The sequence below is a fragment of the Balaenoptera acutorostrata genome, chromosome 13 (genome assembly GCF_949987535.1).
Source record: "Balaenoptera acutorostrata chromosome 13, mBalAcu1.1, whole genome shotgun sequence".
NCBI classification, from domain to species: Eukaryota; Metazoa; Chordata; class Mammalia; order Artiodactyla; family Balaenopteridae; genus Balaenoptera; species Balaenoptera acutorostrata.
In genome coordinates, this window is record NC_080076.1 from 73,768,369 (window position 1) to 73,790,512 (window position 22,144).

Genomic DNA, 22,144 nt, shown 5'->3' on the forward strand with positions numbered 1-22,144 from the left:
TCCTCTCCATCTGGAAACATTATAATAAAAAGGTCACGGTTCATGTGCATGATACATGTACTGTGGGAAACAGTCTATATATGCCTATCATTTAATCCACACAAAATCCTCATTCTCTACTTTTTAAAAGATGAAGCCCAGAGATGTTAATTAATTTACCCAAGGCCACACAGCTAGGAGGCGGCAGAGTTGGGGCTGCATCCCAGGTCGGGCTAACTCCAGCATCCTTCATCTTAACCTTCTGACCTCTGCCAGGATTTGCCTAGCATTTCTGGAGGCAAGTTCTCCTCCTTTCCACTTTAGAAAAATGCCATCAAGTGGGGGGTTACTTACCGCCTGACACAGCCCGTTCACTACTCTCATATTCTCTCCATTTGCATCAGCTACTCAGGAAATTAGAGCAAATCCTATTTTTAGATGCTGGGGTCCAAATGACAGTGGTGATGGGTTAGTGGCTCGTTTTTATGAAAGTAGCTCAGAGGTGTTACCTGATCTTATGCTCGGAAACTCTCTTACATCACCGTTTTGATCTTTACAGTTTATTTCAAAGATCGCTTTGTTTCTTGCCTCTCTTCTGTGAGTCCTGCAACAGACTTTAGCCAGAAACAATAACATTCTGAGCTGAAATAGATGGCATGGAGAGAGGATGAGACTCTTCTCAGAAACCTGAAGCACAAGTGATGGCAGGGATAAGCAGAGAGTGGAGCAAGTCCTCCCCTCAAATTAGACTTTGCCCAGTGTTTGTGCCTAGATGCAGCAGACTGGCCCTTCCTGCCAAAACTGACTGTGTGTTTTAGTCCAAAACACCCTACAAATTTGCTATTTACTTTTTATAGCTAATCACCATCTCTTAGTTTCGAAGGCCAGCAAGGGGGCTAAACTATGTTTGTGGGGAGCTCTGGTAACCCTAAGACTTAGGCAAGGAAAGAAAAGAACAGAAGAAGAGGGGTGGAGATGATGGGAAGTGAAAGGAACAAATACAGAGTGTTTGATGCATGCCGGCAACAAATCTAATTTAATCAGTTTCATTCTCTTGTCAATACTGGAAGGGACCTTTATTCCCATTTTACAGATTAGGCAACCGAGGCCAGAGTGGTCAAGCAACTTACTTCAGGGCACACTGCTGGTAACTATGAGGTTAGGATTGCAAGATTTGCAAAATAGAAATACAGGACACCCAACTGAATTTGAATTCCAGATAAACAATGAAAAATGATTTAGTTTAAGTACGTCCCATGTAAAATTATAGACTTATCCTAAAAATTTAACTGGGCATCCTGTCTTTTACCTGGCAACCCTCACTGAGGTTCAAACTCAGTTCTTTCCATTATTTCTCAGGCACTCCTTTACTTTATATATAACACTTTTATATATAATACCGCAGAATATGATTCATGATCATCATCAGCCAATATTGGTTGAATGCAGTGCTTTGCATCTGTTATTTCACTTGAACCTCTATCATTCTCACATCACCCCATCAAGTAGGTACAATTATTGTTCCTATTTTCTGGATGAGGAAACCAAGGCTCAGTGAGATGCAATAACTTGACCATGGTCACATGGCCAGAAGGTACCAGAGCACAGGTTTGAACCTGTTTCTGTTTTGCCTATGAATTGTCACTTAAAAAACAGCTTTTTCAAAAGTTGAATTAACACACATGCAGAAAAATACTCAATATATGAACATAAGTTTCAATGACTTATCACAAACATTTGTGTAGGTACCAACCAGATCAAGGAAGAAAAGATGTCCAGCACTCCAGAAATCCCATGCGCTCCCTCCCAGTTGCACCGCTCATCCTCCTCAGAGATGCCATCGTTCTGGCTTCCAACCTCCAGTTGAGTTTGCCTTCATCCAAACATTATGTAAGTGAAATCCTACAGGGGTATTCCTTGGTGTCTAGTTTCTATCACTCAACGCTATGCTTGTTGGATTTACCCTGTGGTGTATATCTGGAATCTGGTCCTTTTCATTGCTGTATAGTATTCCACCAGCTATTATACACAGTGAATCCATCCTATTTTTGGTGAACATCTGAGTTGTTTGAGATTAGTTTAAAATGTGATTGCTTTAAAAAAATTTTATTGAAGTATAGTTGATTTACAATGCTGTGTTAATTTCTGCTGTACAGAAAAGTGATTCAGTTATACATATATATATATTCTTTTTCATATTCTTTTCCATTATGATTTATCACAGAATATTGAATATAGTTATCTGTGCTATATAATAGGACCTTGTTGTTTATCCATCCTATATATAATAGTTTGCATCTGCTAATCCCAAACTCCCAATCCTTCCCTCCCCTACCCCGCCTTGTCAACCACAAGTCTGTTCTCCATGTCTGTGAGTCCGTTTGTGTTTCATAGATATGTTCATTTGTGTCGTGAAAATGTGCTGTTGTGAGCAACAAAAATTGCTGTCTGTGAACATTCTTGTACATGTCTTTTGGTGGACATAAGCATTCATTTCTGTTGGATATATACCTAAAAGTGGAAATGCTGGTCAGAGGTGGGTATATAGTCAGCTTTGGTAGATACGCCACACAATTTTTCAAAGCGTTTGTAGCAATTTACACTCCTAACAGCAGCACATTCAATTTCCAATTGCTCCACATTCTCACCAGCACTTGGGATTGTCAATTTTTGTAATTTTAGTGTAATGGTATCTCCTTGCAGTTTTAATAGGCATGCCCCTGATTTCTAATTAGGTTGAACACCTTTTAATGAGTTCATTGGCTCTCCGAACCTCTTCTTTTGTGAAGCCTCTGTCCCAGTTTCTTGAGCATTTGATTTGGTTTTCTGTCTTTTACTTATTGATTTGTGGAAAGTTTTTTATAAGTTCTGAATAGGAGCCCATAGTTCTGGGTGTTGGAAATGTCTGCTCCCACTCTATGCCTTGAGTTTTCGCTCTCTTAAATGGTGTCTTTTAGTGAAGAGAAGCTCTTATGATTTTAATATATGAAATATATCAGTGTTTTCCTTTATGAATAGCGCTTTTTCCCTTGTTTAAGTCTTTTCCTACCCTCAAGGTTATAAAGATTGCCTCTGCTATAGGCTTCTGGAAACTTTGTTGTTTTGCCTTTCATATTTAGATCTACAACGCAATTGGGATTTATTTCTGTATATGGTGCGAGGTAGGGGGATTGGAAAACTCAATACTGTAATGATGGCAAATCTCTTCAAAGTGATCTGTAGACTCAATGTCATCCCAATCCAAACCCAACAAGTATCTGTTGTTGTTGTATGAGGGACCTGATAAACTGCTTCTAAAATTAATAGGCAAATTCAAAAGGCCAAGAATATCCAAGATAATCTTGCAGAAAGAATGATGAAAGAACATGTTTTATTGATGTCAAGACTATTATAAAGCTATAGTAATTGAGACCATGCGATATTAACGTAAAGATAACCAAATCGACCAATGGAACCAAATAGAGAGCCCTGAACCAGTCTACATGCACGTGGGGATATATGCTATATCCAACAAAGGTGGACCCAGAGAGCAGTGGGGGAAAGACAGTTCTTTCAGTACATTGTGATGGGTCATCCATATGGGGAAAAACAAACTTGTCTCCAGGGCTCCCACTTTTCAGCACTTCACAGTGCCATGGTACTCTGTTCTTATATGCTTGTATGATGATGACAGTAATGATTATAACATCACCATTATATATTTATGATTTTGCCGCTCTCAAGGTGCTTTCCAATCTATTATTTTCCCAAAACCCTAAGAAGCAGGCAGGAAAGACATTATTAGTCCTTTCATGGGTGATGAAGCAGAGACTCCAAGGGGTGAGTGACCAACCCAAGGACACTTGCCTAGCACTTGAGCCTCACCTGCTGGATTTCAAGCCTGTGGGTCTTTCCACTTTGTGAGGAGCCCAATTCCCATTCCTAAGGGAGATTAGGGAGGCACAGGAAGAAGTGGGCTTTGGCAGAGGTGGACTGGGAATGGCTGGAGGTTAATCACACCCTTCTCAGACCCCCTACTATCCTGCAGTGGGCTCCTTGACCAGGTGTCAGTCCCCGGACATTTCCCCAGAGGAGGTTTGTCTCCAGGATAGAGCAAGAGGGTTGTGAGTTGTGGTGGGAAGAGGAGGGCATGGGAAAGGTGCAGAGGCTCTGCCATTTGGAATAATGCTGGCATCCTGCGGTGGGGTGGGCAGAAGAGCTGGGGTTCTAATTCAAGCTCTGCCATGAACTTGCTGTGTGCTTTTGGACAAATGACTTCACCCTTCTGGGCCTCAGTTTTCTGTGCCTTCATCTTTAAATGAACCATCTTTCCAGGCCTTCATCTTTAAATGAACCAGTTCCAATATTTACCACCTAAGATGTTTGTAAAGAATTAACGGGAATTGTGCCTGTTGCTTAGCAAGGACTCAACAATTCTTGGCAATCGATATTAGTATTATTCAGATCCACTTCTTTCTGATAAAAAGCAATAGCTGCCATTGAGTGAGCATTTACATGTCTTTTTCTCATGTAAAACTGGGGGCTCAGCCTTAGCAAAGGATTTATGAGTTGCATTTGCCAAGCCCTCTCCATCTCCTGATGCAGAATGGATGATTCTCTTTGTGCCAATCACTTTTACATGTAGGTATAGAAAAAAGACTGGAAGGAACTACATCAAGATGTTAATAATCATTATCTCTGGGTGATAGGAGTGAGGTTGATTTGCTTTTCTTCATATTTTTAGTATTTTCTGAATTATCTACATTAAACAATAACTAATTTTATAATTGGGAAAACAATCGCTCTGATAAAAGAAATGCAGATACGAATTCTTCTTTCTAGTCTCAATGAGGAGTAGTCTGCAAAGGGCCACTTTAAAGCCTCTCCTTGAGTCCCAGGCTTAACAGATAATGGTTTTGGAGTCAGAAAGTCCAGGGTACAAATCCCAGCTCTGCTACTTTCTAGCTAAGCCAGGTGAGTCTCTTAACCTCTCTGAGCCCCAGTTCTCTCATCTGAAAGATGAAAATGGAACTAGCTGCCTCCTAGGGTTGTTTTGATGACTTAACGAGATGTGTTTGAAACTACATAGCCAGGTGTCTGGCATTTAGGAGGCTCTCACTCAGTGGTCGCTCTTTCATGAGATGGACTCCTTTCCCAGAGTTTCACTGGAGATCCTTTGAAGGCCGGCATTATGTACCATCCCACTCTACAGAGGAAGATACAGAGGTTCAGAGGGGAGACTTGTCCAACATCACAGAACTCGGAAGGAATCTTCTGAAACAGGCTCAGAGAGGGTAAATGATCAGCCAGAGGTCACACAGCTTAAACTTACTGCCTGTGTAGTTTGTGAAACAACAAACTAACACCCCACCCCCCAAAAAATAAAAAAACCAGAGTGCCCTTTATTGGGGGTTTACCATTGTGAGGCACCATGTTAAGCCTCTTGAACAAAACCAGCAGCAACAATAACAAATACGCTGCCGTTTATCGAGTGCTCACTCAATGCCAGGCAGCTTGGCACTTCCCACAATCGTCTCAGTTAATTCTCCAGACAACCCTATGACGTGGGTCTCTAGAGCCCATTTTACAGACGAGGATACTGAGGCTCGGAGGCTGGGGCCCTTGCCCCAGCTCCGCAACAGGCCTGGCCCCGGGTCTGCCCAGCTCCCCGGGAGGCTGCGGGAGGGGCAGGTGGCACGCAAGGAGTTAAGCGGTAGGCAGTGCTGTGGCTTCGCGCGGAGGAGCGCGCCGGGCTGAGGCGCGCTGCTGGCGGCGGCGGCGGCGGCGGCGGCGGCGGCGGCGGCGGCGGCGGCGGCGCGGGGAGCTCGGGCTCGAGACGTGAAGTCCGGGGGAGCGAGCGAGGCAGCGAGGGAGGCAGCGAGAGAGAGAAGCGAGGCGGCGGGAGCCCCGCGCCCAGCCGCAGCCCGTGCTCGGCGTACAGCGGGCCCGGGCATCCCCGGGCGGGTGCCTGCGCGGGGCCTCGCCTTGGCGCGGGGCACCCGCAGTGCCGCCCGCCAGCCCACCCGACCGCCAGGCTCGCAGGAGCCCGGTTTTCACTTCCTCTCGCCTCCGCCCGCCTCCCCGGCTCTCCAGCTGGCGTCGCCAACCGCCTCCTCGTCCCAGGCCACCGCTGTCGCCGCTGCTGCAATCCAGGACGTACACTCTTCCACTTTCCCGCTGGAGGCGCGGAGGATGTCCCTTGCACCACACCCGGAGAAATAGACCCTCGGGCCCGCCAGTAAGAGCCTTGGTGGCGAGAAAGAAAATCCAGTCTCTGCTTTCCTTGATGCCACTGCAGCAGCTGGCAGCTGGGAAGGTGCCCACAGAGCGGGCGCACCAAGCGGGACGCGGGAGTCGCAGAGAGAGAGACCCCGGGCGCCTGCTGGGCTCCGCTGGCAGAGTTTGCAAGTGGCTGAGACCCTCAGGTAAGGGCTGAGGGGCCTGGACCTGTTAGGAGGGCACCATAATGGAGGGGGTGCAGAGCTGCTGTGAAAGGATTCTTGTCCCCCATCTGGGCTGCCTGTTCCAGCCGCTTCCTGGAGGCTGGGGTTCAGTGCCCAGAGCCAGGTGAGTAAAGAACCCTGAGTGGTGACAGCCCAGCTCTGGGTAGATGACAAACTTTCTCTCCTCTGGCAGAGGGTTGGACGTTCCGGCTCATCCAGGCGTCCTTCCTCGGGGCATCCCGCTGGGTCCCCAAGGCAGGCACGTCCAGGGCTTCTCAGGATGAGCTGGGCCAGGGGGAAGGCAGTGGGCCCCTTTCATTTGGTTCATGAATCACCCCCTTCTTGGCCAGTTCAGAGTTCTGAGGGGGAAGGAGCTGGACGTGTTTTCAAGTTGACTTTACAAGGTGCTTGTTGGGGGTGATACTCTGGTGAATGAGATTCCCCATCATGTGGAGCCAGCAGCCAGGGCTGCCCGGGTGATGGGCTCTGTGTAGAGTCCTTTGCAGTCTTGCTTACGTCCCTTCTGGCGTGTGTGTGTGTGTGTGTGTGTGTGTGTGTGTGTGTGTGTGTGTGTGTGTGTACATGTAAGGAGGAGGAGAAAGAACCGGGGGCGGGGGCCCGTTCAGCCAGATCGCCCCTATCCAAGCCCTTCCAGCAGCCCCAAGCGTCATCACAGGAGCAGAATCACCTCCTTGGCAGAGATACTGGAACAGGAACGGGAATCACCTCCCGTTCCTTGCAGCTCCTTAGATGAGCAAAAGATTTGGGGGAAGTTTCCTGAGCTGCTCAATGATACCATTCAGACTGGATCCTGGGGAGGTACAGACTTTTACAGAAAAGGGGTTGGAGTTGACATTTGGGTGGAGGCTCCTGGCACTCTCATCCCCAGCTCTGAGGGTGTGGGTACCCCCCACAGTCCAGGCCCCTTGAGGCTCTGCTGAGCCCAGCACATAGCTCATGAGTTTGGCCAGATTATCTTTCCTCCTAATGAAAAACATGCTCCAAAGAGGCCACCTGGTCTCCAAGGATCATTTTGGAGCCACCCCTGTGGTCACAGCCCCCTAGATGGCATCATGCTTCCTCCCTAGGGTTCCAGCCTAGGGCTGGGGTCATATCGACGGACTAGTTGGTCAGTGAGGCAGGCAGTGGAGGTGCTTCTGGCCATGACCTGACAGCTGATGTATTACCCTGGCCCTGTGGTCACTCTTGGCGTTTGCCTCTAGGAAATAGCATTGCTGTGTGGTTCCTGGACAGTACTTGAGGTATGAGGTGGGAGTCTGAAGACCTCCTGCCCTTGCTTGGGATTCTGACTTGGGGCCAGGCTAGGAGCTGCTTCTCTAGGCTGCTGGGACCCATGGATTCCTCCAGGGTGTCAGAGGCCAGTACTTGATGTTCTGGGGAAACCCCATCTTTGGGTCAGGAGGTTGAACTTCAAGTCTGCCCTCAATTTGCTATGTGACTTTGGGCAAATCACTAGCCCTCTCTGGGCCCGTTACTGCTTCTGTAAAATGAAGAGATTTCACATATCCTCAGAAGTCCCAGTTCAGACACTCTTGTGGCCCTGAGTGATTGTCACAGATGAAATTTTCAGAATCCCAGGAGGCAATGTAATTTCGTGTTTAAGAGATCTAGGACTCAGATCCATCTGAGTTTGACCAGTCACTTCACCCTCCAAACCTCGGTCCCTCCATTGTAAAATGAGGAGTTCATAGTTCCTACTTCAGAAGGGTGTTGGGAGAACAAACTGAGATGGTGCATGGAAAGTGCTTAGTGTATCTAGTGAGACTGGAGCTACACGGGTGCAGCAGCAAGGCTGTCTGTTTTGGGGTCTTGTGCAAAGGCGTCTGGGTGCTGTTATCCCTGGGGAGGCTGGCCCTGTCCTATCTGAGCACCAGGTGATCCTTGACTGAGGAGCAGGGTCCTTGTTCTCTCCAATCACCTGACACCTGCAGTCCCCGCCCCCTCACTGCTTCCTCATAAAAGCGCCTCTGGACCAGCAGCTCCTAGTGGGGAGCCCCAGGTGGTCTGAGAGGACTGGATGCACCCACCTGTTGCATTGCCAGGACAACAGGAGATAGAGGTAAGCTGTCCCCACGGCTTCAGCTTTGCAGCCGCGTAGGGACCCAGGACAGAGAAGTTCAGTATGTCTGGGTGTCAGGCACTCCATCTACTGAGGCCGTCTGATCAGGCGAGGCTGCTGTTCCCTGCAGGAACAGTCACGCCGGCGAAAGTGCCTTGTATGTGTGTGGGTTGCTGAGGTTGTGGAGGATGGCCGTAGATTGGTCAGCCTTATTTCTTTCTGAGGGGTTCTGAGGCTTGGGATATCAACGTCCCTCCCCAGACTAGGGTTTCTCTGGGACCATGCTAAAACCTCGACGGGGAAGGCAGACCTCATCTTGGCCAACACGGAGTGAGTTAACAGGCATGCAGTCAGGACTGGGGCAGGAGCAACTCCACCATGTGTTAGCTCGATCTGCGGGCTCGCCTTTCAGGATTCAGAAAATGAACAGTTTGCTTTCCTGGCGGAGTAGGATGTGTGTGTCTGTGTAGACACATGTGTGTGAACGTGTGCATATGTATGCATTCTCATGTAGGTATGTGTACGTGTGCGCATGTGAGTATGACTTACGTAAAAACCTTAAGTGTGTATGGGCACATGTGAGACTAGTGTCAATATGAGTGTGTACTCATGAGATTACATGTCCATGGATTTATGGGTGTGTGTGTGTGTGTGCGTCCCTATGTGAGTCAGTGTGAGTGTGGGTACGCGTATGCACTTGTGAGCGTTAAGCAGTTGTGTGTATGTGATTAGCTGCACAGATGCAGCTGTGTGTTGTGAGGGTCTGTGTGCTGATCCCTGTGTTTGAGGAGCGGTGCGCGTCGGCCTGGGTGCGTGCTTTGGTAGCTGTACGTGCTGTCTGCACATCTGTGTGGGCATCTGTGAGCGCCTGCATGTGTGTGCATGTACACATGTGTGTTCAATGATGTAAGTGTAAACTTAGGCGCGTATCTATCTACATGCTTTTCAATGTACCTTTGTGTCTCTGAGTGCATATATGTGCATAGCACTGCACACTTTTCTCTGTGTATGTGTGTGTGACTGTTTGCCATGGTGCAGCCTCTGTGAGTGTCTCTATGTATACGTGTGAGTTTCTGAGCATGTGCATCTGAGTGGTAGAGGGTACATTTGATTGTGTCTGCGTATGTGTGTGTTCCTGTGGGTGTGTACCTGTGTGTCTTGCAGTGTTAACTTGGGCATCTCTGCGTGTACACACGTGTTTCTGAATGTGTGTACCTGTGTGAAGCATTGCATGCTTGGTTGTGTCTCTGTGTATATGCATGTGTTTCTCAGTGTTGATATCTGGGTGAGTTGCTTGCCGTGTCCATTTGAGTGTGTCTCAGTGTGCACGTGAGTGTCTCTGAACGTGTGTTCCTGGATGTTGCAGTGTGACTTTTGTGCATGTCTCCTGTGTGTGCAGAAGTTTCTGAATGTGTATACCCTGGCTGTTGCATTGCATCTTCTTATGAGTCCCTGGGTGTATGATGTGTGTTTCTGCGTGTGTTTGCCTGTCCGTGGGGCAGTGTAACTTTTGTGCGTGTCTCGTGTACGTGTGCATTTCTGAGCACGTGCATCTCTGCAGGTGTGTCTGAGTGTCCACAGGGCTGTAAAGGTGTGGGGTGGCGGGGCTGTAAACACAGCCAAGAGTGTCCAAACAGAACACGTCTCCGAACCTTTAAAGCTCCTCTTCTGTCTGCTCTGCACCTCTGAACTGTGCTCATGCGTGTACCTTCCGAGCGTTGATTCAGCGATCGGTGGTGCCAGCTCTGAGCAGAGTGTTGGGATGTCGGATGTTCATTCTCCCGAGTGCCTTTGCTCTGATGCCCGTGTCTTCCTCTGCCTCCGGCTCCTTTGGCCTCCACAGTAGCCCAAGTCTCCCTCACCAGAAGCCTGCACTTAGGCCAGTCGCTGAACAGACTCACAGATGTTCAGAGCGCAGGTATAATTTTAGGCAGAAGGTCTGAACATAGGCAGCCTAGGCTGCACCAAACATTTCGACAGCAGTGTTTCTAATTAGGAGCAACTTGTTTTCCTTAAATAAACAAATCAAGCGAGGAAAGAAATTGCCAGAGATTAATGGCTCCCTGGAGCAGGTCCAGATGTTGGGAAGATGGGGAGGGGGTCCCCACAGACTGCAAATGTTACTGCTCAGGGTCTTCCAGGTTTTGACCAGGAGCTGATGAGGCAGGGGCTGCAGAAGCTGGTGAGGAGAGCGGGGCAGTGCAGTGTGGGAACCCTTTCCGAGGTTTGCCTAGTGTTTGGTTATTGGGGTAAATACATCACTGGCCCCAGTTCCTCCCTCCTCCCTGTATCCACGCCCTCAGCCATGCAGCTTTGCTGTTCTTCCCACTCAAGGGGCAGGCAGGGTTTATGCTCCTGATCCTTCACTTTGGGTTTGGCCATGTGTCTACCTTTGGTCATTGGTGGAAGTGACAGTGTGTCCATTCCAAGCTTAGGCCTCAGGGGCCTTGCATGTTTCTGCCATGGCTGGGAGAAGGGCTCCCCCAGGGTAGCTGCTGCCTCCTCAGCCTGGCCCCAGAATGAACACATGTCAACAGTGTTGACACAGCCTCAGTTTACCACCTTAGGAAATAAAATAAGGAAGGCATGTGCCTTAGTTTGCTCATCTGTAATATGGGAATGATAATAATAGTGCTGTCTTCTAGGATTGTTATGAGTATTTACTAAGTAAATTCAGCCCATCTGCCCTCTCACCCACCCTCCCTGGACACTGTAAAAGTGGGATTTGCCCGAGGTTGCAGAGGGTTGGTGGCAGACCTGAGGTTAGAACCTGGGCCTTCTACATCCCAACCCATGACAGGTCCACAGCCCCTTAGATCCCATGCTACTTTCACATGTGAGCATATTAGTTTCCTGTTGCTGCTGTAACAAATGACCACAAGCACAGGGATTTAAAACAATACAAACTTATTCTCTTACAGTTCTAGAGATCAGAAATCTAAAATGAGTCAGCAGGACTCTGTTCCTTCTGGACTCTCTAGGGGAGAATCCACTTCCATGCCTTTTCCAGCATCTGGAGGCTGCCCACATTCCTTGGCTCGTAGCCCAACATCACTCTGACCTCTGCTTCCATTGTCATATCTCCATCTCTGACTTCTGAATCCCCTGCCTCCCTGTAATAAGGACACATGATGACATTGGGCCCCCTTGGATAATCCAAGATAATCTCCCCATCTCAAGATCTTTAACTTACTCACATCTGCAAAGTCCTTTTTACCATGTTGGGTAACATTGTCATAGGTTCCAGGAATTAGGACATGGATGTCTTTGCAGGGTAGTTATTTGGCTACCACGGTGAAAAAAAGGAATGAATCATTCCACATTCATTGATTCAACACATATTTACTGAGTGCTTAGATGCACCAGGCATGAATATTTACTGGGCACCTACCATGTACCAAGGTGTGTCTAGGCCCTGGGGATGAAGTGTTGAGCAAAGAGAGGCCCTGCTGTCCTAGGGGTGCATTCCAGGAATGGGAGTTAGAACAAAAATGCATAAATAAATAACTGAATAGCTTCAATTTAAATAGTGATGAGTGCAGTGAGGAAAACACAACAGGTGATGGCAGTGGTGTCTTCTGACAGCCCCTGTTGTGGTCCTCTGCATTCAGGAACCTCCCTCCCCTGCCCCTTCTGGTCTGGAGGTGGTCACGGCTCCTCTCTGTTGCCAGGCCCCAGGTGCTGCACTACCCACCCCTAGTGGCTTCCCCACACTCTGCCCTCCCATCGTAACGGTCCTTGGTCACACCGTTAGGGTGAGCCGTCTGTTATTACCTGCTGGTCCCTGACTGATACAGGTGCTTTATATGTGCTGGGACGTGTGCTCTGCCCTTTTTGTGTTTTCACTCATTGATCTTTTATTAAAATATACATTTATTTTTGGCTGCTTTGGGTCTTCGTTGCTGCGCGTGGGCTTTCTCTAGTTGCGGTGGCGGGGAGGCGCTACTCTTCATTGCGGTGCGCGGGCTTCTCATTGCAGTGGCTTCTCTTATTGCGGAGCACAGGATCTAGGTGCGCAGGCTTCAGCAGTTGTGGCATGTGGGCTCAGTAGTTGTGGCTAGTGGGCTCTAGAGCGCAGGCTCAGTAGTTGTGGTGCACAGGCTTTGTTGCTCCGCAACATGTGGGATCTGCCCGGACCAGGGATCGAGCCCATGTCTCCTGCATTGGCAGGTGAATTCTTAACCACTGCACTACCAGGGAAGTCCCACTCATTGATCTTTATAATATCCTTCTGAGGAAGATGCTCTATTATCCCCTTTCTCAGGTAGTACAGCCATATTCATAGCACCGTTATTCACAATGGTGGAAAAGTGGAAGCAACCCAAGTGTCATCGACATGGGATAAACAAAATGTGGTCCATCCACAAGTGGAATATTATTCAGCCTTAAAAAGGAACAAAATTCTAACACATACTACAACAAGGATGAACCTTAAGGATATTATGCTAAGTGAAATATGCCAGACACAAAAGGACAAATACTGTATCATTCCACTTGTACAACATTCTTTTCTTTTTTAAAATTTTTTATACAGCAGGTTCTTATTAGTTATCTATTTTATACATATTAGTGTATATATGTCAATCCCAATCTCCCAGTTCATCCCACCCCCCATCCCACTTTCCTCCCTTGCTGTCCATATGTTTGTTCTCTACGTCTGTCTCTATTTCTGCCTTGCAAACCAGTTCATCTGTACCATTTCTCTAGATTCCACATATATGCATTAATATACGATATTTGTTTTTCTCTTTCTGACTTACTTCACTCTGTATGACAGTCTCTAGGTCCATCCACGTCTCTACAAATGACCCAGTTTTGTTCTTTTTTATGGCTGAGTAATATTCCATTGTATATATGTACCACATCTTCTTTATCCATTGGTCTGTCGATGGGCATTTAGGTTGTTTCCATGACCTGGCTTTTGTAAATAGTGCTGCAATGAACTTTGGGGTGCATGTGTCTTTTTGAATTGTGGTTTTCTCTGGGTATATGCCCAGTAGTGGGATTGTTGGATCATATGGTAATTCTACTTTTAGTTTTTTAAGGAACGTCCATACTGTTCTCCATACTGGCTGTATCAATTTACATTCCCACTAACAGTCAAGAGGGTTCCTTTTTCTCCACACTCTCTCCAGCATTTGTTGTTTGTAGATTTTCTAATGATGCCCATTCTAACCAGTGTGAGGTGATACCTCATTGTAGTTTTGATTTGCATTTCTCTAATAATTAGTGATGTTGAGCAGCTTTTCATGTGCCTCTTGGCCATCTGTATGTCTTCTTTGGAGAAATGTCTATTTAGATCTTCTGCCCATTTTTGGATTGGGTTGTTTGTTTTCTTAATATCGAGCTGCATGAGCTGTCTATATGTTTTGGAGATTAATCCTTTGTCTGTGATTCATTTGCAAGTATTTTCTCCCATTCTGAGGGTTGTCTTTTTGTCTGTTTATAGTTTCCTTTGCTGTGCAAAAGCTTTGAAGTTTCATTAGGTCTCATTTATTTATTTTTGTTTTTATTTCCATTACTCTAGGAGGTGGGTCAAAAAAGATCTTGCTGTGATTTATGTCAGAGTGTTCTTCCTATGTTTTGCTCTAAGAGCTTTATACTGTCCGGGCTTACATTTAGGTCTTTAATCCATTTGGAGTTTGTTTTTGTGTATGGAGGTAGGGAGGGTTCTAATTTCATTCTTTTACATGTAGCTGTCCAGTTTTCCCAGCACCACTTATTGAAGAGACTGTCATTTCTCCACTGTATATATTTGCCTCCTTTGTCATAGATTAGTTGACCACAGGTGTGTGGGTTTATCTCTGGGCTTTCTATCCTGTTCCATTGATCTATATTTCTGTTTTTGTGCCAGTACCATACTGTCTTGATTACTGTAGCTTTGTAGTATAGTCTGAAGTCAGGGAGTCTGATTCCTCCAGTTCCGTTTATTTCCCTCAAGACTGCTTTGGCTATTCGGGGTCTTTTGTGTCTCTATACAAATTTTAAGATTTTTTGTTCTAGTTCTGTAAAAAATGCCATTGGTAATTTGATAGGGATTGCATTGAATCTGTAGATTGCTTTGAGTATATAGTCATTTTCACAATATTGATTCTTGCAATCCAAGAACATGGTATATCTCTCCATCGGTTTGTGTCATCTTTGATTTCTTTCATCAGTGTCTTATAGTTTTCTGAGTACAGGTCTTTTACCTCCTTAGGTAGGTTTTTTCCTAGGTATTTTATTCTTTTTGTTGCAATGGTGAATGAGATTGTTTCCTTAATTTCTCTTTCTGATCTTTCGTCGTTAGTGTATAGGAATGCAAAAGATTTCTGTGCATTAATTTTGTATCCTGAAACTTTACCAAATTCATTGATTAGCTCTAATAGTTTTCTGGTGGCATCTTTAGGATTCTCTATGTGTGGTATCATGTCATCTGCAAACAATGATAGTTTTACTTCTTCTTTTCCAATTTGTATTCCTTTTATTTCTTTTTCTTCTCTGATTGCCATGGCTAGGACTTCCAAAACTATGTTAAATAATAGTGGTGAGAGTGGACATCCTTGTCTTGTTCCTGATCTTAGAGGAAATGCTTTCAGTTTTTCACTATTGAGAATGATGTTTGCTGTGGGTTTGTTGTATATGGCCTTTATTATGTTGAGGTAGGTTCCCTCTATGCCCACTTTCTGGAGAGTTTTTATCATAAATGGATGTTGAATTTTGTCAAAAGCTTTTTCTGCATCTATTGAGATGATCATATAGTTTTTTTCTTCCATTTGTTAATATGGTGTATCACATTGATTGATTTGCATATATGGAAGAATCCTTGCATCCCTGGGATAAATCCCACTTGATCATGGTGTATGATCCTTTTAATGTGTTGTTGGATTCTGTTTGCTAGTATTTTGTTGAGGATTCTTGCATCTATATTCATCAGTGATATTGGTCTGTAATTTTCTTTTTTTGTAGTATCTTTGGTTTTGGTATCAGGGTGAAGATGGCCTCATAGAATGAGTTTGGGAGTGTTCTTTCCTCTGCAATTTTTTGGAAGAGTTTGAGAAGGATGGGTGTTAGCTCTTCTCTAAATGTTTGGTAGAATTCACCTGTGAAGCCCTCTGGTCCTGGACTTTTGTTTGTTGGAAGATTTGTAATCACAGTTTCAACTTCATTACTTGTGCTTGGTCTGTTCATATTTTCTATTTCTTCCTGGTTCAGTCTTGGAAGGTTGTGCTTTTCTAAGAATTTGTCCATTTCTTCCAGGTTGTCCATTTTATTGGCATGGATTTGCTTGTAGTAGTCTCTTAGGATGCTTTGTATTTCTGTGGTATCTGTTGTAACTTCTCCTTTTTCATTTCTAATTTTATTGATTTGAGTCCTCTCCCTCTTTTTCTTGATGAGTCTGGCTAAAGCTTTATCAATTTTGTTTTTCTTTTCAAAGAACCAGCTTTTAGTTGTATTGATCTTTGCTATTGTTTTCTTTGTTTCTATTTCATTTGTTTCTGCTCTGATCTTTATGATTTCTTTCCTTCTGCTAACTTTGGATTTTGTTTCTTCCTCTTTCTCTAGTTCCTTTAAGTGTAAGGTTAGATTGTTTATTTGCGATTTTTCTTGTTTCTTGAGGTAGGATTGTATTGCTATAAATTTCCCTCTTAGAACTGCTTTTGCTGTATCCCATAGGTTTTAGATCGTCGTGTTTTCATTGTCATTTGTCTGTAGGTATTTTTTTATTTCCTCTTTGATTTCTTCAGTGATCTCTTGGTTATTTAGTAACGTATTGTTTAGCCTCCATGTGGTTGTGTTTTTACATTTTTTCCATGTAATTTATTTCTAATCTCATAGCATTGTGTTTGGAAAAGATGCTTGATATAATTTCAATTTTCTTAAATTTACCAAGGCTTGATTTGTGACCCAAGATGTGATCTATCCTGGAGAATGTTCGTGTGCACTTGAGAAGAAAATGTAATCTGCTGTTTTTGGATGGAATGTCCTATAAATATCAATTAAATCTATCTGGTCTATTGTGTCATTTAAAGCTTGTGTTTCCTTATTAATTTTCTGTCTGGATGATCTGTCCATTGGTGTAAGTGAGGTGTTAAAGTCCCCCACTAATATTGTGTTACTGTAAATTTCCTCTTTTATGCTGTTAGCATTCGCCTTATGTATTGAGGCGCTCCTATGTTGGGTGCATATATATTTATAATTGTTATATCTTCCTCTTGGATTGATCCCTTGATCATTATGTAGTGTCCTTCCTTGTCTCTTGTAACATCCTTTATTTTAAAGTCTATTTTATCTGATATGAGTATTGCTACTCCAGCTTTCTTTTGATTTCCATTTGCATGGAATATCTTTTTCCATCCCCTCACTTTCAGTCTGTATGTGTCCCTAGGTCTGAAGTGGGTCTCTTATAGACAGCATATATATGGGTCTTGTTTTTGTATCCATTCAGCAAGCCTGTGTCTTTTGGTTGGAGCATTTAATCCGTTCACGTTCAAGGTAATTATGGATATGTATGTTCCTAGTACCATTTTCTAATTGTTTTGGGTTTGTTTTTGTAGGTCCTTTTCTTCTCTTGTGTTTCCCACTTAGAGAAGTTCCTTTAACATTTGTTGTAGAGCTGGTTTGGTGGTGCTGAATTCTCTTAGTTTTTGCTTATCTGTAAAGCTTTTGATTTCTCTGTCGAATCTGAACGAGATCCTTGCTGGGTAGAGTAATCTTGGTTGTAGGTTCTTCCCTTTCATCACTTTAAATATATCATGCCACTCCCTTCTGGCTTATAGAATTTCTGCTGAGAAATCAGCTATTAACCTTATGAGAGTTCCCTTGTATGTTGTTTGTCGTTTTTCCCTTGTTGCTTTTAATAATTTTTCTTTGTCTTTAATTTTTGTCAATTTGATTACTATGTGTCTCGACGTATTTCTCCTTGGGTTTATCCTGTGGGAGACTCTCTGCGCTTCCTGGACTTGGGTGACTATTTCTTTTCCCATGTTAGGGAAGTTTTTGACTATAATCTCTTCAAATATTTTCTCGGGTCCTTTCTCTCTCTCTTCTCCTTCTGGGACCCCTATAATGAGAATGTTGCTGTGTTTAATGTTGTCCCAGAGACCTCTTAGGCTGTCTTCATTTCTTTTCATCCTTTTTTCTTTATGTTGTTCCACAGCAGTGAATTCCACCATTCTGTCTTCCAGGTCACTTATCCATTCTTCTGCCTCAGTTATTCTGCTATTGATTCCTTCTAGTTTATTTTTCATTTCAGTTATTGTATTGTACATCTCTGTTTGTTTGTTCTTTAATTCTCCTAGGTGTTTGTTCTTTAATTCTTCTAGGTCTTTGTTAAATATTTCTTGCATCTTCTCAATCTTTGCCTCCACTCTTTTTCCGAGGTCCTGGATCATCTTCAGTATCGTTATTCTGAATTCTTTTTCTGGAAGGTTGCCTGTCTCCATTTCATTTAATTGTTTTTCTGGGGTTTTATCTTGTTCCTTCATCTGGTACATAGCCCTCTGCCTTTTCATTTTGTCTACCTTTCTGTGAATGTGGTTTTCGTTCCACAGGCTGCAGGATTGTAGTTCTTCTTGCTTCTGCTGTCTGCCCTCTCTATACAATATTCTTAAAGTAGTCAAATTCATAGAGACAGGAAGTAGAATGGTTGTCCACAGGGATTGGGGGAGTGGGAAATGGGGAGTTAGTGTTTAATGGGGTGGAGTTTCCATTTGGGAAGATGACAAAGTTCTGGAGATGGACGGTGGTGATGGTTGTACAACAATGTGAATGTAATTAGTGCCACTAAACTGTATGCTTAAAAATGGTTAATGTAGATGCTGCAACTAAGAGTTCACGTGCCACAACTAAGAAGCCCGCATGCTGCAACAAAGATCCTGCATGCCGTGACTATCCTGGCGCAGCCAAAATAAATAAATATATATTTTTAAAAAGACACTATTACCACATTATCTCAAATCTACTATTTAAACATGAGAGTATATACTACCACAGGGGCTGGAGACGTGAAGGGTGCTTGAAGTAATCTGGAACGATTCTGGACCTTTGCAACTTACTCTCTAAATGAATGAGAATTGCTACTGAGTCCACTTGTGTCTGGGGGCAATTGTATAACTGAGAGTTTTTTGAGTTAAATTCTGTGTAGAATATGATGTTCACTGAAGGATAAGTAGTAAAACTGTTCAACTTGAAAAAAAAATGGTTAATGTAGAAAATTTTATTTTACTTATATTTTACCAGAATAAAAATAAATAAATAAGTTAAAAATCTAGAGAGGCTGGGATTTGAACCCAGGTCTGACCCTAGAGCCTGTGTTCTCTTCTCCGTACAGTATGGTCTCAGCACCAAAGCAACATGCACACGCAAAGGCAGGTGTGCAAGCAGATTTTGAAACAAACTGGGAGAATGTGGGATGGGGCTTTGGACGCAGCAAAGGGAAGACCTCCAGTGTTGAGGAGCCCATGGCACGCTGGTACCATGCACTCCCTTTCACCAAGGTTTACCCATTGGTCTATTGGACAAATTTTTATTGAGCACCTACTGTTTGCCAGACCCTGTGGAGACAGTGGAGAGAAAAACAAGATACTAACCTGCATATAATTCCTTGAAGTACCTGCCAGGAAGGAAGGTCTCTGACACTGGGGGTGCACAAATTAGGGCGTTTGAAAGGAAGACTTCCTCAAGAGAGAGAAAAATGTGCTGGGCTCTGAAGGATGAATAGGATCCATCAGGTGAAAAAGGATGGGAAGATAGCAGAACCAGCATGTGCAAAGGCCCATGAGGTGAGGAAAGTGGCATGAACCAAAGGCTTCTAGATTGTAGAAGAGTTGGTACACTGTCAAAGCAGACAATTCTCAGGGCCTTGCCAGCCCCATAAGTGTTTTGCTCTTTATCCTTCCAGCAGTGGGGAGCCTTGTAAAGGTTTTAAGTACAGGGAGTGAAATGAGTCTATTAAACCCTGGCCAGAACAATAAGAAGAAACCACAACCTCATGTGAGGTGGGAGCCCACTGAAATCCCCACAAAGAGGGAGCTGGGTGGACAGCAGTGATTTCAGGATTTTAGCTTCATTATGCAAAACACACAGCTTTCCAGGGGAGAGGTGAGCTTTGGCAAAAAGAGTCAACAAATTAGTTTTTTAATCTGCTTTAAGTTGCTGAAATGCCCTTGTCTTCCTTCCATTGTCACCTGATGGCCCGTGGGCTATTTTAACTTTAATCAGAGAATTTTTTTTTAATTAAGGGAGTTTTTTCCTTTTGAAAAGCAAGTCCCAGCTGTGTTTTGATAAGATAGAATTAAATATGGCATGGGGGAAATGCCACAGAAAGCTTTGATATTTCTCCTTATGGCATCTGAACTGATTTAAATAATAATTATATATTTTATTTTGATGCAGCTTCTCCTCAGCCCTTCCTGGCCTCCCCCAACACACCACAGTGTACCAGCAGCTCTGAACACAGGCTGTTTCTATAATCCCCAACTCGTGGCTCCTAGAGACAGAGGGAATGCCCTGTAAGAGACCAAGATTTCTGACCTAACAGCTTTAGGTTTAGGGGAAAGCTTGCTCACATCCAAGCGCTACCAATTCACAGCTGTGTGGCCTTGGGTAATTTATTTCAATCTCCTTAGCTTCCAATTACTCATATGTAAAATGGAAATAATGATAGTATTTATATTCGTGGGATTCTTCTAGTTGTAAGTGACAGAAAATCCAGCATAAATATCATTACACTGTTTTATTCTCAGGCATAAAAGGGACTATATTGGTTCATGTAACTGGCAACTAGCTTCAGGTTTGGCAGGATCCAGGACTTTGACAGAGTTGCAGGGCATTCTCTCACTTTTTCTCTCTCTCTCTCCCTCCTTCCCAGTCTCTTGACTCTCCTTTTTCTCTGTAGTGGGCTTCCTTCTCCAGCTGGCTCTGGCTATCTTCATCTGTGCACAAATGCCTACCAGTAACTCCATGATTACATGGTGTCGGCTGCAAGCCCTGTTCCCACAAGTCCTGGAATTGAGACCTTGTAGGTCTCCTGGAATCAGAGGAATGGACTGTTAGTCAGATGGGGGTCATATGACCACCTTGGATCCTCCTGGTGGGGAGGGTGTGAATCAACCTTTGTGGTTTCCTGAACCACAAAGACGAAAAGTGGGAGCAGGATGGGTCCCCAAAGGAAAATCGGGACGCAGTTAACCTAAGAAGAGGAAGTAAATGCTGGTCACACTAAAATGACCTATTGGCAGTCCTCCTCTCAGAGGGTTGTTGTGAGGTGAAGATTAAATGATATTGATCATGCCAGGTACTTAACACTGACCCCGGCATGCAGTGTACTCAGTAAGTGTTACTACTACTACTACTACTACTACTACTACTACTACTACTACTACTACTACTATGGCTACTGCTACTGCTACTACTGCTACTACGATGTTATTATTAGCATGGTGATAATATAGGCCAGGGAGGGGCTCTTCAAGTATTCAGGGCTATGGGAGACACCCATAACCAGAAGACTCAACCTGGACATCCCATTGGCCCCTGTGAACCTTGGACCTGTCACTTCCCTTCCAGTTTTGGTTGCCAAAAGCCGTCATCCCCTAACAAACCACACCTCATGGATCACTTCACTGGCTAAAAGCTGTGATGGCTCAAAGGATGCAGGGAGTGGTCACAAATCCAGATGCCTCCAGGGGTAGGTGGGTCCCTTAGGAGCGAGACAGAGCAGAGGGTCAGTGGTGAACCAGAAACCAAGCGGACCATCTACTGGGAGCATCCACTCCCACCCCAGCCCACTGTCTCCCCACAAGAACAGAGCTCAGGTGGCCACATCTCTCAAGGATTTTTTCCAAGAAGACTCCAAGGTATTACACAAAATCTCTGTGGTTGTAAATGTTGGTCACCAATTCAGATGGTTTTGAAACACAGGACAGACCAAACAAGCATGTCTGTGGGCTCAGCTGGACCTCTGCTGTAGAGCCAGGTCTCCCCCATCTGGGGGACACAGAGCCTGTTCTGTCTGAACCACAGTGAGCACATGTCGGGGATGCCCTCGGAAAACACACCAGCCCATTGTTTTAGAGTCAGTTTGTGTGCTGCATGCCGTCAGCATCCCCTTGGATGACCACGGGAAGACCTTTTTATTCTGAGCTGCACCATTTGTAACAGGCTCCGTGGATCGGATTCAGTGAGAACGGCTGCTTAGAAGCAGTTCATTTTGCTGCCTGAGATTATTAAGGTTCTCTCTGATTTCCTGCTTCACTCTATTGATTTCCTGGGATAAAACTTCCTCTGCAGAGGCTGCGAAGGTAATTCAGCTGCCATCCCTCCATGTGAGGGAGGGTTGGATCCTGGCTCTGCCATCCCACTTCCTGCTGTGTGACGGAGGGCAAATCACTCCACCTCTCTGAGCCTTGGTTTTCTCATCTGCAACCTGGGGAGGGGGTCGTCATAGCTCCTGCCTCCTAAGAAGGTGTCGGGCACATAGCAGGTACTCACCAACCTTAGCTCCTCCTGTAAAACTCCAGCCCCAGCAGCCTGGTGAAAGGGAGATAGATGCTCATGCTCCTTGTATGTACTTAGCACCCTCTCTATGGCAGACCCTTTCAAAGCATAGTCCCCTTCTTTTACTCACAGCAGCCCTGAAGCTTGTGGCTTTACATCACTCCCCTCTTTTACAGATGAGGAA

At 44.8% G+C, this 22,144-nt stretch overlaps 1 protein-coding gene across 5 annotated transcripts in view; it reads left to right on the forward strand.

Moving 5' to 3' along the window:
- The first annotated feature begins 1,792 nt into the window (after window positions 1-1,792).
- WSCD2 (WSC domain containing 2) overlaps window positions 1,793-22,144 on the forward strand; it is a 103,571-nt gene continuing 83,219 nt past the window's right edge. For 3 of the 5 annotated variants that reach the window (XM_007180068.3, XM_007180066.3, XM_007180067.3), the window contains exon 1: window positions 5,811-6,383. The gene's annotated coding sequence lies outside the window, so the exon portion shown is untranslated. Of the gene's footprint in view, window positions 1,870-5,810; window positions 6,384-6,439; window positions 6,526-22,144 lie in introns of those variants that run through there. The other 2 variants (XM_028165971.2, XM_057525966.1) reach the window with 2 other exon arrangements.